This window comes from Nerophis lumbriciformis, linkage group LG01, assembly GCF_033978685.3.
Source record: "Nerophis lumbriciformis linkage group LG01, RoL_Nlum_v2.1, whole genome shotgun sequence".
Classification (NCBI taxonomy): Eukaryota; Metazoa; Chordata; class Actinopteri; order Syngnathiformes; family Syngnathidae; genus Nerophis; species Nerophis lumbriciformis.
Genome location: NC_084548.2, coordinates 54,089,358 through 54,107,076, shown reverse-complemented (window position 1 = coordinate 54,107,076; position 17,719 = coordinate 54,089,358). Strand labels below are relative to the sequence as shown.

Sequence of the window (17,719 nt, the reverse complement as noted above, 5' to 3'; positions counted from 1 at the left end):
AATGAGTTTTAAGATGGGACTTAAATTTTAGTGTTGCCAATCAGTCTATCCCCATGTGCATGTCTTTGGAGGTGGGAGGAAGCCGGAGTACCCAGAGGGACAGTCACGAGGAGAACATGCAAACTTCACACAGAAAGATCCCGAGCGCAGAATCGAACCCAGGACATTCGAATTGTGAGGCAGATGCACTAACCCATTAACAAAAAATAGATTTTTAGAAAAAAAAAGTATCGACCAAATCACTCTCGTATGGATCATATACTAATACTGCCCTTGGTAGTTAAGCCACCCAATTTATGGATTGATTCAACCTTTTCTTATGGCTGCTCCAATGCTGACACACCAACATATGTTGTTATATTATCCTCTCTGTCGTCTAGATTTGTATTAATTTACTTGTTAATTTTCAGTTAATAGCTGCTTACTTTCTGCTTTAACCCGCTTTCATCTACACTTTTTAAACTTTTATAAACACTTATTTTTGGTGTTGTTTGAACCTGTTTTAACAGTTACCTAAGCTATTAGCATGCCTGCTCGTGTCTTGCTCTCGGTGTGTAACATGTTTAGCTGCATGCTTCGGTATTAGCCGTAAAAGCTAACTACGGCGAGAGATAAGCTAGCTTCTATGACAACACAAAACGCGTTTGAGCTTGTAATGCACAACACAATGTTATAAGACACTAATCCGTACTGACTAAAAAAAACATGAACATATTACAGTATCTGTAAAGCATATTTGCCAACCTTGAGACCTCCGATTTCGGGAGGTGGGGGGAGGGGGGTGGGGTTGGGCGTGGTCGGTGGCGTGGCTAAAAGGGGAGGAGTATATTTACAGCTAGAATTCACCAAGTCAAGTATTTCATATATATATATATATATATATATATATATATATATATATATATATATATATATATATATATATATATATAAGAAATACTTGACGTTCAGTGAATTCTAGCTATATATATATGTATATATATATATATATATATATATATATATATATATATATATATATATATATATATATATATATATATATATATATATATATATATATATATATAAAATAAATACTTGAATTTCAGTGTTCATTTATTTACACATATACACACACATAACACTCATCTACTCATTGTTGAGTTAAGGGTTGAATTGTCCATCCTTGTTCTATTCTCTGTCACTATTTTTCGAACCATGCTGAACACCTTCTCTGACATTGCTGTGTGGCACGCACAAAAGTGTTTTCATCAAATGCACTAGATGGCAGTATTGTCCTGTTTAAGAGTGTCACAACATTGCTGTTTATGGCAGACAAACTGCTTTACGGTATACAAAAAAGTGACTGCTGTTGTTGTGTGTTGTTGCCACGCTGGGAGGACGTTAATGAAACTGCCTAACAATAAACCCACATTAGAAACCAAGAACTCGCCCTCCATCATTCTATAGTTATAACGTGATTGGGCAGGTACGCTTTTTTATATTGTGGAGGACCTGAGTCCGCCTGAATTTCGGGAGATTTTCGGGAGAAAATTTGTCCCGGGAGGTTTTCGGGAGAGGCGCTGAATTTCGGGAGTCTCCCGGAAAATCCGGGAGGGTTGGCAAGTATGCTGTAAAGTATTTCATGTATTGTTTGTACACAGCTAGCCAGACAGCATATGCTGTCTGTCATGATACACGCATGGTGTGCTGCGTCTATCATGATCAATATAAAGTGTGACTTTTGTCTCTTTGGTCCAGCATGCCATTTATGTCGAAATAGCTTGTCTCCAAATTCCACATTTGCAGCTTCAAGTCGCTTCCGTCTGCTCCAACATTTCACTCTCTTCTTTGTTCTCGCCTCTAGAAGCAACAGTTCATCTTCCGTTCATTCAGGTTAAAAAAGATAAGGTTGTGAATCCTCATTTGTCCAAAGATAGTCGTTCTCGTTGTTTGCCACCAAGTGTGTCATGATTAGAATACACACAAGTGTTTTGTATCCGGAAGTAGGAACACACAGCTGTTGCTAAAAGTCGTAAGGGCCTACTCAGTGGCCTAGTGGTTAGAGTGTCCGCCCTGAGATCGGTAGGTTGTGGGTTCAAACCCCAGCCGAGTCATACCAAAGACTATAAAAATGGGACCCATTACCTCCCTGCTTGGCACTCAGCATCAAGGGTTGGAATTGGGGGTTAAATCACCAAAAATGATTCCTGGGCGCGGCACCGCTGCTGCCCACTGATCCCCTCACCTCCCAGGGGGTGATCAAGGGGATGGGTCAAATGCAGAGGACAAATTTCCCCACACCTAGTGTGTGTGTGACAATCATTGGTACTTTAACTATGCAAACAGTCATCAATGTGCGGAGGAAGTCGGTCTTGTTATTGATGAAAATGATGAAAATACGGTAAATATTGAACATATTTTATGTTGTTATGAACGTGTCTGTTACTAAATTATATGTATATTTGCAGTGTGTATACAAAACATTGATGGAGGGTTTTGAATTTGTCTTAGAGGGCTTTGAAGTCTACAACGGTGACTCCCATTAGCTGCAATTTTCAAGCGTTTTTTTAATCATCTTTAAAATCCTAATGAAAAAAAAAAAAGTCTTGTGTGTTCTAGTCTCTCATAATGATTGTGAACGATAAGCAAAATTCCAAAAAGTGCAGTTCCCCTTTAAGTTAAATTCTAAATATTTACCAGTGGACTATCTGAGTCAGGACACTTGGGTTTTTTGCATATCAGTGCTTGAATGGTAAATACAAATAACTACCCACCACCTGTTTGTTGAGTCGTTAATTGAAAATGTATTTGCAATTAGAGGTGTTATAATGTTGCAAATCAGCGAAATATGAAGTTGTTAATCGGAAGAAAAAAAAGTAACAAATTGAGTGTATTACACCACTGTCAGTTGGATGACACAACAACATACAGGCTAACGGGGGAATGTATATGCCCGTTAGCCTGTATGTTGTTGTGTCATTGACCGAGCGAGCATGCTAAGCATTAATTGCACGAACATACGGAATGTCCATTTACATTTATTACAAGTAATAAAAAAACGTAAATGCCTGACTTACCTATCAAGGAGGAAATTAGCAAGTTTGGCGTCAGATGAAAAAAGTATTCTCCGCCTTCAATCGTCTCCATCTTTTAAAGGCACCCCCGATACACATCCTCGTTTAGTTCCTGGCTTTGTCATGAATAAGTTGAGAATCGTAACGACGCCTTTTAGATTTACTAAGGTCTGACATGTTTATTAACTTTACCAGTGGCAGTAGCTCGAGTAAGATGGCGGTGGGTAACTGGCAACCTGGATGTGACACACTCACAGACTTTCTAATTAGTCAGACGGTGGAGGGCAGGGCATTGAAATGAAAACAATAACACGATTTCGGGGCTGTAAATCTAATTGTGAAATAAGATAAACTACTGTTATCAGTTATAAACGTATTCAAAAATAACATGATTTATTAATGCCTTTTGACATATCAGGGCCATTTAATGATGATTTGACATGAAATTATTACATATGGCACCTTTAATCATTTATATCTCTGCTAGCATTATTAGTCTGTGTCACTGACATATTACTGCGGTTAAACTCATTTGAGTCCTTTTTTTCTTTCAAGCACACTTAATGTAAAGGGACAACAATGATGTTGAGCAGCAAAACACACACATCTCTTATATTTTGTTCCAACTTAGTCATATATATTTTTTTTCCAAATATTGATGACATGTATTACTGCTTACTGCAGTCAGCTTTGGTGTCACTTATTTGAAATGGCTGAATCCAAATAAGGTCAGACGTATTAACACCGTCTTACCTGTCTTCTACCTTTTCTGGGCTTGTTCGGGTGTAAAGTGTGCAAAATTATGCAGCTCACCCTTTTTTAGTCACGCAGATTTGACGTGAGCAGATAAGAAAGAAGAAGGAACCCACCTCGTCGAGCAGAAAGACGCTCTAATTGGTCAAGGACATTCGCGCCTAAACCAGGGAATCTCAGTCATGTCAGCACTAAGTTGGGTGGAGAAGAAAAAAATAAAATCTTTCCAGTTTTTTTTTTTCTCACAGTGAATGATGACATCGACTGAAAGCAGACCGCTGCTCCTCGTCCAAACATTTCTTCACAAGAAAAAAAAAAGCAGCTAAAATGGATGTGAAGCTTGTCTTGCTAACATGCGAACACTTTTACGTTCGCATGGATAGATTACAGGGCGCTTCAATGTTCCATTATGCAAAACATGCACTTTTTGCGCCTATTTGCAGTCTTTGGTGGATTTCTCCATTTTCATATGACCACGTACAAAATTTCAACAAAACTCTCTGTTTTAACCTAATTTAAAACACTTTTGCATGTGTCCTTCGACACTTCTGCTCATATCCGGTAGTGACGTCACGATAGCGCAAGAACACCTAAACAGCAGGGTAAGAAATGTTTTTGTTTTGAAAAAAAATAATACTCCCAGAAATATCCCTCAAAGCAATCCATGCACAGTTAACATACAGTATACAGGTAAAAGCCAGTAAATTGGAATATTTTGAAAAACTTGATTTATTTCAGTAATTGCATTCAAAAGGTGTAACTTGTACATTATATTTATTCATTGCCCACAGACTGATGCATTCAAATGTTTATTTCATTTAATTTTGATGATTTGAAGTGGCAACAAATGAAAATCCAAAATTCCGTGTGTCACAAAATTAGAATATTACTTAAGGCTAATACAAAAAAAGGGATTTTTAGAAATGTTGGCCAACTGAAAAGTATGAAAATGAAAAATATGAGCATGTACAATACTCAATACTTGGTTGGAGCTCCTTTTGCCTCAATTACTGCGTTAATGCGGCGTGGCATGGAGTCGAAGAGTTTCTGGCACTGCTCAGGTGTTATGAGAGCCCAGGTTGCTCTGATAGTGGCCTTCAACTCTTCTGCGTTTTTGGGTCTGGCATTCTGCATCTTCCTTTTCACAATACCCCACAGATTTTCTATGGGGCTAAGGTCAGGGGAGTTGGCGGGCCAATTTAGAACAGAAATACCATGGTCCGTAAACCAGGCACGGGTAGATTTTGCGCTGTGTGCAGGCGCCAAGTCCTGTTGGAACTTGAAATCTCCATCTCCATAGAGCAGGTCAGCAGCAGGAAGCATGAAGTGCTCTAAAACTTGCTGGTAGACGGCTGCGTTGACCCTGGATCTCAGGAAACAGAGTGGACCGACACCAGCAGATGACATGGCACCCCAAACCATCACTGATGGTGGAAACTTTACACTAGACTTCAGGCAACGTGGATCCTGTGCCTCTCCTGTCTTCCTCCAGACTCTGGGACCTCGATTTCCAAAGGAAATGCAAAATTTGCATGGTTGGGTGATGGTTTGGGGTGCCATGTCATCTGCTGGTGTCGGTCCACTCTGTTTCCTGAGATCCAGGGTCAACGCAGCCGTCTACCAGCAAGTTTTAGAGCACTTCATGCTTCCTGCTGCTGACCTGCTCTATGGAGATGGAGATTTCAAGTTCCAACAGGACTTGGCGCCTGCACACAGCGCAAAATCTACCCGTGCCTGGTTTACGGACCATGGTATTTCTGTTCTAAATTGGCCCGCCAACTCCCCTGACCTTAGCCCCATAGAAAATCTGTGGGGTATTGTGAAAAGGAAGATGCAGAATGCCAGACCCAAAAACGCAGAAGAGTTGAAGGCCACTATCAGAGCAACCTCGGCTCTCATAACACCTGAGCAGTGCCAGAAACTCATCGACTCCATGCCACGCCGCATTAACGCAGTAATTGAGGCAAAAGGAGCTCCAACCAAGTATTGAGTATTGTACATGCTCATATTTTTCATTTTCATACTTTTCAGTTGGCCAACATTTCTAAAAATCCCTTTTTTGTATTAGCCTTAAGTAATATTCTAATTTTGTGACACACGGAATTTTGGATTTTCATTTGTTGCCACTTCAAATCATCAAAATTAAATGAAATAAACATTTGAATGCATCAGTCTGTGTGCAATGAATAAATATAATGTACAAGTTACACCTTTTGAATGCAATTACTGAAATAAATCAAGTTTTTCAAAATATTCTAATTTACTGGCTTTTACCTGTATAAGGTCTACAACTCATGAACTTCCTGAACTTTTGATAAAGGTAAAAAATTAACAAACTCCCAAATTCCAAACCCATATACCGGTACATAAATTAGGGATGTATGAATACGAAAATTCCATACCAACCATTATTGTGACCGAAATCATTATGGTTATCATTATCACTGTATTGTAGAATTAACGCAAAAAGTATGAATACACACACTGAAATCTTTTACCAGACCTTTATTTTTGTTAAAGCATAATTAAAAGTATACCCTTTAGATTCAATGTGTACAATTGCATAGCTTATTTGCATAGAAATATGTTAAACTGTTTTACATTTCAAGTCAGAAGGAAAATAATCTCTCAACTCTTTTTTAGCAATTATTGACTCTGCGGACATTGTTTATTTTAATACCTATGATATACACCTCAAAGGTCTTTATGTTTTGTTTAACACCCTGGGTTAGATTTATTTTAAGATGTCCATACAGAACTCATCACTGTCATTTACAGTACACACCCAGCTGAACTGACTCCATCCTGACAAGCGACGGCTGTACCACTGGTTTCTATTTATTTTCAAGTGTATTTATTTTAATCTACCAGCATATTTGAAATGTTTTCTTGTGCCCTTTACATCATCCTACCATCTAAGACACTCTCAATATCCTACATTTACTGTTCCTACTACGCAAAGAGCTGGCCCGGAAGTCCTTTTCTTTTAGAGCCCCCTTTGACTGGAATCATCTGCCTGTCTCTCTGAGGTCTTTATCAACCATTGGTCCCTTCAAAATGTCTATATTTGTTTATCTTAAAACTGAATGCCACTGTATGTAGTATGTCCTTGGTTGGAATTTAATTTAAAGGCTTATTGAAACCCACTGCTACCGACCACGCAGTCTGATAGTTTATACATCAATGATGAAATCTTAACATTGCAACACATGCCAATACGGCCGGGTTAGCTTACTAAAGTGCAATTTTAAATTTAGCGCGAAATATCCTGCTGAAAACGTCTCGGTATGATGACGTCAGCGCGTGACGTCACGGATTGTGAGGACATTTTGGGACAGCATGGTGGCCAGCTATTAAGTCGTCTGTTTTCATCGCAAAATTCCACAGTATTCTGGACATCTGTGTTGGTGAATCTTTTGCAATTTGTTCAATGAACAATGGAGACAGCAAAGAAGAAAGCTGTAGGTGGGAAGTGGTGTATTGCGACCGACTGCAGCAATACAAACACAGCCAGTGTTTCATTGTTTACATTCCTGGAAGATGACAGTCAAGCTTTACCATTGGCCTGTGGAGAACTGGGACAACAGAGACTCTTACCAGGAGGACTTTGAGTTGGATGCGCAGACACGGGACCGTGAGTACGCATGCAGCTGCGGCTTCCAAACATTTGATCGCTTGCCCGTACGTGCGTGCCGCTATGTGCATGTCACGTACGTAACTTTGGGGACTTTGGGGAAATATATGTGCTGTATGAACTTTGGGGAGGTGAACGGTACTTTGGGCTGTGGGATTGAGTGTGTTGTGCAGGTGTTTGAGTTGTATTGGCGGGTTATATGGACGGGAGGGGGGAGGTGTTTGTTATGCAGGATTAATTTGTGGCATATTAAATATAAGCCTGGTTGTGTTGTGGCTAATAGAGTATATATATGTCTTGTGTTTATTTACTGTTTTAGTCATTCCCAGCTGAATATCAGGTCCCACCCGCCTCTCACGGCATCTTCCCTATCTGAATCGCTCCCACTGCCCTCTAGTCCTTCACTCTCACTTTCCTCATCCACAAATCTTTCATCCTCGCTCAAATTAATTGGGAAATCGTCACTTTCTCGGTCCGAATCGCTCTCGCTGCTGATGGCCATGATTGTAAACAATGTGCGGATGTGAGGAGCTCCACAACCGGTGACGTCACGCTACTCGTCTGCTACTTCCGGTACAGGCAAGGCTTTTTTATCAGCGACCAAAAGTTGCGAACTTTATCGTCAATGTTCTCTACTAAATCCTTTCAGCAAAAATAGGGCAATATCGCGAAATGATCAAGTATGACACATAGAATGGACCTGCCATCCCCGTTTAAATAACAAAATCGCATTTCAGTAGGCCTTTAATAATAATTTATTTATTTTACTGCATTATATGTTATTCTATTATAAATATTGTAAATTCTGAGAGAGTTGTGTGAGCTGAGAGGTATCTGAGCAAAATTGTCTTTAATGATTGTCTGTAATTGTTTGTTGTGTAACTTGTCTTGTGTTGTACTGTATTGTGTTAATTTTAAACGTCTTTGGTCCCACTTGAAAAGGAGATGCTGCATCTCAAGGGGTTTTCCATTAATAAAAATTCAAATTCATACATTGCTTCTCCAGGAAATTATATACCAGTCGAATTATCAAAGTGCTCTTATCAGTCACAATTTTACGATAATTTCAATTTGAAACGATAATACTAAACCTCGGGTGTTTTATCGCGGTTTATCATTAATACCAGTAATCGTTACATCCATACTGTTTTATATACGGTAGTCAGCAGGTGAGGTTGTATTTTTGCCTCATATTTCACTTTATGCGCGAGTGAAGAATGCGTGAAGAATGCACTACCGACCTGACAAGACCTGATTAGTCAGAAAGAGAAAGACATAATAGAGTATTATCTGCTCACAGATGCTATCTGGTGGCTGTTTGAGCACACTAAGCCTGGATTCAGTCACATGCAGGATTCCCACAGGAATGAGAGTAAACAAAACAACTTTATACAGTATACATACATATTATACTTACACTATTGATTTTGTTAATTTTAATTTCCTTATTTTGACTTTTAATCTATATGCATTGGAGCTGCCTCTTCTCGAACTATTTTAAGTTTGAAATCTAATTGATAATGATACCATTTTTGTTGTGCTTGTTTCGTGTATTTAGGAAAAACTTAAAAACTTCAATTTTTTATTCTTATTTTTTTTCAGACACAACAAAAAAATACTCTCCAACAACACAGTTCATTGAAAGATATTGTATATTCAATAAATAATCATTTACAAAAATAAACAAGAGCAATTGTAATATTAAAAGAAAGAAACAAATAAGCATTTTTGCTAGAATAATTGTATCTAAGTTATCACAAAACTTTGTGTTGCCATGAGTTTCCGGCAAGAAGACAAAAGCTGTCTTTGATCCGACCAAGAAGAAGGCTTGTAAAACTCCACTGTGTAGGATGGGAAGCAACATGAAGGTGTTCTGTTTCTTTGATGTATTGTAATCCACAGAAAGATTTTGTCTTGACCCGAGAACTACAAAGCGGAGAGTAAGCAGGACCAGACTCCCCTCCAGCCACCTTTTCTTTGAACTGTTCTGTGACCGAGGGCAACGGCTGTTTATAACCTTTTCTTTGAACTGTTTTACGACCTTTTCTTTGAACTGTTTTAACCAAAGGTGATGGCTGTTTACGACCCCCATCCCTTAGAAACAGCTGTTGCCATGTAATCAGGGAAAGTCCAAATAAAAGAGGGGGCGTACAATTTTTCGTCAGAGCGTGGAACACTGTCCAAGAGTACAGGTGTACGCGTTTCTCCTCATTTAGCCAAATGTAATTCTGTCTCTGTTTAATTCCTTGCTTTTTGTCTTGTTTAATAGATGTCATCAGTGTTTGAACTTGACAATTTTGTGTCCATAAAACCATGGCTTGAACTCGGTGTATGCAGGGCTGGCTGTACAGGATGTTACAGATCATCCATCCATCCATCCATTTTCTACCACTTGTCCCTTTCGGGGGTGCGGAGTGTGCTAGAGCCTTTCCCAGCTGTACAACAGTTTTCAAAATGTTAGGTAGGTGTAGAGCAGTGCCAGAAGGTGAGGCACAGTTAAAGAAAAATACAGAAAAACATATTTTTCAAACCGAAATCAGGATTTTGCTTTATGTCAAAGGCAAAATCCATCCATCCATTTTCTACCACTTGTCCCTTGCTTTAGAGAATCAATTGGGGAATAGGATGGCCAGTGCGATATGTAGTACATATCATGTACACGGAGAAGAGGCTCTCTGCATTACACATTGAAAACCCGGTACAGTATTACCTCATTTATAGCAGTTAATTAGTTCCGTGGTAAATTAATTTCTGTGAAGTAGGAATCATTAATTATAAATGGAATATTTTCATAGCTGAAGCATAAGAACTGTTTGAGACTTTCTAAATATATTTTTCTAACCTTATGAGACACCTTTTAGACATGAAATAACACCCTTTTAGTCACTTTCACACTCTTTTAATCCGATACAGTAATGCTGCCTGAGGCTGAGCCAATACTGAACAGAACGCTTTGATTGGTTTGGTCACCTCTATAAGCCAAAAAACTGTAGTATTGATATATTGTTTTACTTGTTCTTTTTTTTTTATTCTTAGAAATGCTTAATGTAGTCCAGAAAGTTGTAAAATACGCTTTAAAAAGAAGAAGAAGAAAAACCTAACAAATGTGAAGCGCAATGTTGTGAGGGACGACTGCAGGGGCATCGAAATGAGTGAATATGGGGCCTCCAGGCTTTTGTATAGTTTAAAGATTTTTTTTTACCATTTGAATGTCTAAGTTTTCGAAAAGACGCCATAAATGTTAACATATTTTTAATATGTGTCAGGCTTGGTCAAAAGGATAAGACTCAGATGCAGAGTAGGGAATATTTCGGCAGGCTTTTATTTTGAAAGCGTTCTTTCACCTCCAGAGTCAGGGCAATTCAAAATCTACAATAGCTAAGCTAGTCGGCGAAAAAGGTTCCAAAAAAAAGGAACAACCGAAAATCACTCCGAAAGGAGGAAAAACACAAAAACAATGACGAACTATAGTTGGTGCCATATATTCTATGAAAGTTATATAAACACAAAACGCTCCAACAGGAGGAAGAAACAATGGCTATGAAAATTCGACACTTACTCTAATCTAATAATGGTTAACAAAAAATGTCACTCAAACATTTGAGGAAAGAAAGAACTGTAAGAAAAACTGAAAACTCACCACTTCGGCTGTAAAACTAAATAACACAAAATGACTCTGCTGATGAGGTGGCGACTTGTCCAGGGTGTACCCCGCCTTCCGCCCGATTGTAGCTGAGATAGGCTCCAGCGCCCCCTGCGACCCCAAAAGGGAATAAGCGGTAGAAAATGGATGGATGGATGGACTCTGCTGAGGAGGAGAAAAAGAAAACTCAAAATAGCAACAAAGGAATTCAGGATCAAGGTATACAAACGTGAGACGAGACAAGGCATGGACATGGACGCTAGAGAGGCACGAATACTCGAGACAATCTGGCACAGAACAAAGGGAGGCGTGGGCTTATAAGACACATGAGGGTAATGGGAAACAGGTGGAAACAATCAGGGGTCAGGGATGACGTCAGACTGATGACACAAAAGGAAGGGCAAGTGATCTGAAACGAGAGGAGTTACTTTTCAAAGTAAAACATGCAATTCACAAGACAGAAGAAACCAAGACAAGACATCCCTCACCGCGGTTTGACAATAAGGCCGTGAAAGTCAAATAATAAGGTTGCTTGAATCAAATTAAGAATGTCTAACTACTTATACACCTTACCAAAAATACAAAATGGTTTGTTCCACCTGTGTTGCGGCAAACCTAACTTCACTCAACACAGACGTTATATTGTCATCAAATAATAGTAATAATCATTATTTATTATAATGATGTAATTTTCCGATTATGTTATCCTCTGATAATAATCCATGTTTATCAGCTCATCTCTACTTTACACTTTGAAGTAAAGGAACACTTGACAGACTTATAATTAGAGATGTCCGATAATATAGGCCTGCCGATATTATCGCCCGATAAATGCGTTAAAATGTAGTATCGGAAATTATCGGTATCGTTTTTTTTATTATCGTATCGTTTTTTTGGTGTTTTTTTTATTAAATCAACATAAAAAACACAAGACACACCTACAATTAGTGCACCAACCCAAAAAACCTCCCTCCCCCATTTACACTCATTCACACTCATTCACACAAAAGGGTTGTTTCTTTCTGTTATTAATATTCTGGTTCCTACATTATATATCAATATATATCAATACAGTCTGCAAGGGATACAGACCTTTAACAGTTAATTTTACTAATTTTCATTAATTACTAGTTTCTATGTAACTGTTTTTATATTGTTTTACTTTATTTTTTTATTCAAGAAAATGTTTTTAATGTATTTATCTTATTTTATTATATTAATGTTTTTAAAAAAGTACCTTATCTTCAGCATACCTGGTTGTCCAAATTAGGCATAATAATGTGTTAATTCCACGACTGTATATATCGGTTGATATCGGTATCGGTAATTAAAGAGTTGGACAATATCGGAATATCGGCAAAAAGCCATTATCGGACATCCCTACTTATAATAATTAAGTGAATAATAACAGGTTATATGATTATTTCAATTCATATTTTGGCCACTTTACTTTTTTTTTTTCGGGGAAAAAAACAAAACAAAACAAAACAAAAAAATTGTTGTTGTTTTTTTTAAACAAAACCAAATTATATAGAGTGGGTAATGTTGTAGATATGTTAAGACCATCTTTAAAAAGTCAAAAGGTTTTATTGGCAGCCACATTTCCATCAGCCTAGTCCAGAGCAGCGGTTGCTTCCACTATAGCTTACCGCCATCATAGTGTGAATGTATGAATGAAGGGTTCCCAGTTCTCATTGTAAAGCGCTCTGAGTGGTTAGAAAAGCTCTTTATAAATCAAATCCATTACTATTGTTATAACTGTGTGTGCTTGGGGTGGTGACATGGGTTTAAGGTGGGAGTCTTGTTGATGGGGTTCCAGAATTTGGTGCTATTCCCCTGGAGTACTGTAGATGTAATCAATCAGTAATGTCAGAACACTTAGAGAGCTTTTTAAAAAGCCAGAATCTTCTCTTGCCTCATGTGTTGGGGTGGAACACACATGAGAGTGTAGTTGTAAAAACAAAAAGAGAAAACTAAAGGTCTGGCTTTTGTCAATATATTGTTATGTAACATTTTACTGAAATTTATTGCAGATATTTTTAGATCTTTTTATGGGCGGGAGGGCATTTTGTTCTTCTACTTGTGGTGATTGTTATGGTTTAAGTTTGTCTCAAACATGCATACGTTACAATATGATACATCACATTTGCCAGTTTCTCATCACAACATGTCCGAAAATGAGTAGGAAGACAAAATATTACTATCAATAATAAAAAATTAAAAAAGTATATTTTTTTAATCTTTTTGCCCTTTTTTTAAAACATCAATCAATCAATCAAAGTTTATTTGCATAGCCCTTAATCATAAGTGTCTCAAAGGGCTGCACAAGCCACAACAACATCCTCAGATCCCACATCAGGGCAAGAAGAAACTCAACCCAATGGGGTACAATGAGAAACCTTGGAGGGGACCGCAGATGTGTGTGAATGTTGTCTGTCTATCTGTGTTGGCCCTGCGATGAGGTGGCAACTTGTCGAGGGTGTACCCCGCCTTACACCCGAGTGCAGCTGGGATAGGCTCCGGCATCCCCTGTGACCCCGAGAGGGACAAGCGGTAGAACATGGATGGATGGATGGAGTTTGTGAAGCTCTTTGAAGCACTTTTGATTAAAGACTATATACATAAAACCTGATTGATTAATTAATTTAATTAATGATTGATTGGTTGATTGATACCCCATGTTGCTGCTTTGTCTGTTTTGCTGTAATGTTGTTTTTGTTTCTGTCTAATAAATGACTAATATTTTTCTACACATTTCTGTAGTATGCTGGTTTGCTTGTTTTGATATGTTGTGTACTAATGTTGTGCCTCTGTGGATTTTTCAATCCCTTTGTCATCAGTGGTCGATTATTCAAATTCGAAGTTGTTTCCATGGACAATTTTTGCCATAATGTAAGATTAAGATGAAGATTAAGATTAGTTTATTTCAAAGGGGACAATGCGATCTCATAAAAACACATGACTACATATGGTTAAAAAAGCCAGCATTAGACAGAGGGCTAGTTTCCATCTGTAGTCCCCTGGCCATGATGTAAAAAAAGGCAGCAAAATTACAATTTCAAAGAAAAAAAAAAGAGAACAAAAGAAAAAAAGCACACAATACATATAGGATATGATAAAAAATTAAATACAACATCACAACATAATATTTATCATAGCATCAAAACAGGCTCAAAACTGGCAGCTGTAGGTGTTGATAAGCCACATTTTCATTTTTTTTTGTGAAGGCCTTGTAAGTTGTGACCTGCTCAGGTACTGAGTTCCAAACATTTACACTCCTTACTGACCAGGCCGACTTACTGAAAGTGCTCTTGTGCAGAGGAATATAACAGTCACCTCTAACAGAGCCTCAAGTGACACGCTCACGGCTGTTTCTTTGGCTGATGAACTCTGCCAGAGGATCTGGAGCCAATTCATGCAGTACTTTATAGGTCACTTTTAAGTCTGCAAATGTGTGAAGACTGTCCCAATTTAAAATACTTTTTTTTTTTTTAGAATGGCACAGTGATGATAGTGCCTAAGTTGTTTATTCATAACTTTAATTGCTTGTTTGTACAAGATTTCCTTTTTTTTTTTTACTCTGACCAGCCTGAGACCAGCTGGTAAGGCAATAGTTGAAGTGACTGAAAATTATCGAATGCAAATACAATTTTGCAGCTTCAGTTGACATTTCATTTCGAATTGCACGAAAAATTTGCAAGATTAAAATGTATTAATTTACACAAATTGACAATATGGGCATTAGAGGAAAGCTCTGAATCTATTATTAACCCAAGATATTTATATTGGCTTACAATTTGCATTCTTTCTCCATTAATATGTATGTCGGGGTCAGATTATATATATATATTTTTTAATTTGAGTTACATACAAACCCTGTTTCCATATGAGTTGGGAAATTGTGTTGGATGTAAATATAAACGGAATACAATGATTTGAAAATCATTGTATTCCGTTTATATTTACATCTAACACAATTTCCCAACTCATATGGAAACGGGGTTTGTACATGCCTACAGTTTTAAAAACATATCATGAAAGTGTTTAAAAATGTATCATATGCTTCACCTACATCCTTTTCACTCCACACATTGTCCCAATTTCGCTTTTCGAGATCATTACTTTAATAACTTTTACTAACTAAATTGGCCCTAGTGTGTGAATGTGAGTGTGAATGTTGTCTGTCTATCTGTGTTGGCCCTGCGGTGAGGGTGAGGTGGCGACTTGTCCAGGTTGTACCCCGCCTTCCGTCCGAATGCAGCTGTGATAGGCTCCAGCACCCCCTGCGACCCCGAAAGGGACAAGTGGTAGAAATGGATGGATGGATAGCCTTAAAAAAATACCTCACGTCATTGGGTGATTCAAATTGATTCCTATCACTTACTCCAAATAACCGCTAGATGGTGCTACAAGCCGTCAGATGAGTTGTTTCTTATTTTTATCGTTTTTTTCTATGAGCTGAAATAAGACAAACTAATTATGAATATGTTAAGTTAAAAATATATATAAATGCACTTTTTAGTGATATTGTGGGCCATAAGTAATTACTATATAACCGTACGCCTGGGGGAGAGAGAGAGCGACAGCATCTATATTAAAAGGTATTGCACAATTCTCTAGTTTATTTCATTTTATTGTATTATTATTTGATTTTAATTAGCGTTGACATTGTTTTCAGGTGCAATATGACACGACTCTGTCCACTGATGTATTTATTATAATAGACCTATATTTCAATCGTACATAGTTTTAATTTCGACAGGTGTTTTAAGTTTGGACACATTTCAATTGTTTTGATTGTGTTTTAATGCTGGCTTTATAATAAATAAAAAAGAGAGAGAGCGAGAGAGAGAGAGAGAGAGAGAGAGAGAGAGAGAGAGAGAGAGAGAGAGAGAGAGAGAGAGAGAGAGAGAGAGAGAGAGAGAGAGAGAGAGAGAGAGAGAGTTAGAGAGACTTCGCAGTAAGAGCAGACCACTCGGAGCTCTGAGGCCACCATAGCCTCATCAGGAGGCAGTGTCGGCGGCGGCGTGGATCTTGGAGTCCCGGGGCTGGAAGTGGATCACCTCTGCTGTGGTGTCGTGACAACAGTCCCTTCCTGTACGGATGATCGCCAATGGTAAGTGACCCCCACCCCCATCCCCCTTCATCCCCCTTCACGCTTGCCAGATCGCTGCGGTCATGTGTTAAAGTGACATAACGGCGGGGTCCCGCAGAGAAAAGTGCACACCGCTGCGTTAATCGTGGCGAGGAGCGGACAACGTCGCGGGACTGTGCAGTCATGTATATATTTATTTTTGTATTTTATTTTATTTTTTTATTACAGTTTGCGTACCCCCCCCCTCGCTGTTTGGAGTCCAAACACCCGCTGCGTGTTAGTTCTGCAGGATGGGCTGCACATCTACACAAGTTGCTCCACGGAATGTTCGGCTCCTCCTGGATGGTGTGTGGCTGCACAGCGATGTGTCATCGTGTGCAGTGCGCCTCCACGCAGCCTTTTTTTTTTTTTTTTTTTTTTTACATGTGAAGAGCCGTCGACTTTGCCTCCAGGCTACTCGCAGCGTCCTGTTATGTAATGCGCGTCGGCCGTTCTGCATGCGCCCCATCAGTCTGGGTCCTAAACGCTCGTAATCATCAGTGGTAGCTGTCATGACATGTAAATAATATAGTCGTAGCTAAACATAACGGGAGGCAGCGTCAACGCAAATCGACCCATATGTTTCAGTCACGTCTTATCTATTTTATAGATTGGATTACATAACAGTGGGTGTCAATGGTGAGTTTGTAGGAATGAGGGTCCTGTAAGCTTGCACACACACACACACACACGCACACACACACACACACACACACACACACACACACACGCACACACACACACGCACGCACACACACACACACACACACACACAGTACTATTGTGGCCACAAACAATACAATGAGGATGCATTGTATATTCTCATTGTACATGTTTTTTTGCTGTTTGTCACAGTCTGAAATGTGCTTATTAGGTTTGGTGTTTGACATGTGCTACCAGAAGGCAGCTTTAGTGAGTCATCAAAGCTAATAGGGGAAGCATGGACAATTTAATATGACTGGAGAGCCCTTGATCTCTGATTGGCGCCCACTCAGTAGACCTTTGTTGTCAAATGGAGCACATCCATGCCTGCCCACTGTACAATGTCAGGCGGCCGACAGCAACGGGTACAAACCAGTCGATTACCAGGTATAGCTCGGTTGGTAGAGTGGCCGTGCCAGCAACTTGAGGGTTCCAGGTTCGATTCCCGCTTCTGCCATCCTAGTCACTGCCGTTGTGTCCTTGGGCAAGACACTTTACCCACCTGCTCCCAGTGTCACCAACACTGGTTTAAATGTACCTTAGATCAGTGTTTTTCAACCACACTAGTGTACCGTGAGATACAGTCTGGTGTGCCGTGGGAGATTATCTAATTTCACCGATTTGGGGTAAAAAATATTTTTTGCAAACCAGTAATTATAGTCTGTAAATGATGTGTTGTTGTTGAGTGTTGGTGCTGTCTAGAGCTCGGCAGAGTAACCGTGTAATACTCTTCCATATCAGTAGGTGGCAGCAGGTAGCTAATTGCTTTGTAGATGTCGGAAACAGCGGGAGGC

The 17,719-nt window shown here is 39.0% G+C and overlaps 1 protein-coding gene across 1 annotated transcript in view; it reads left to right on the top strand.

Moving 5' to 3' along the window:
• Positions 1 to 16,071: 16,071 nt before the first annotated feature.
• Positions 16,072 to 17,719, top strand: part of LOC133623666 (adenylate cyclase type 6-like) — a 118,336-nt gene continuing 116,688 nt past the window's right edge. Inside the window, exon 1 of the mRNA XM_061986945.2 lies at positions 16,072 to 16,205. The gene's annotated coding sequence lies outside the window, so the exon portion shown is untranslated. The remainder of the gene's footprint in view (positions 16,206 to 17,719) is intronic.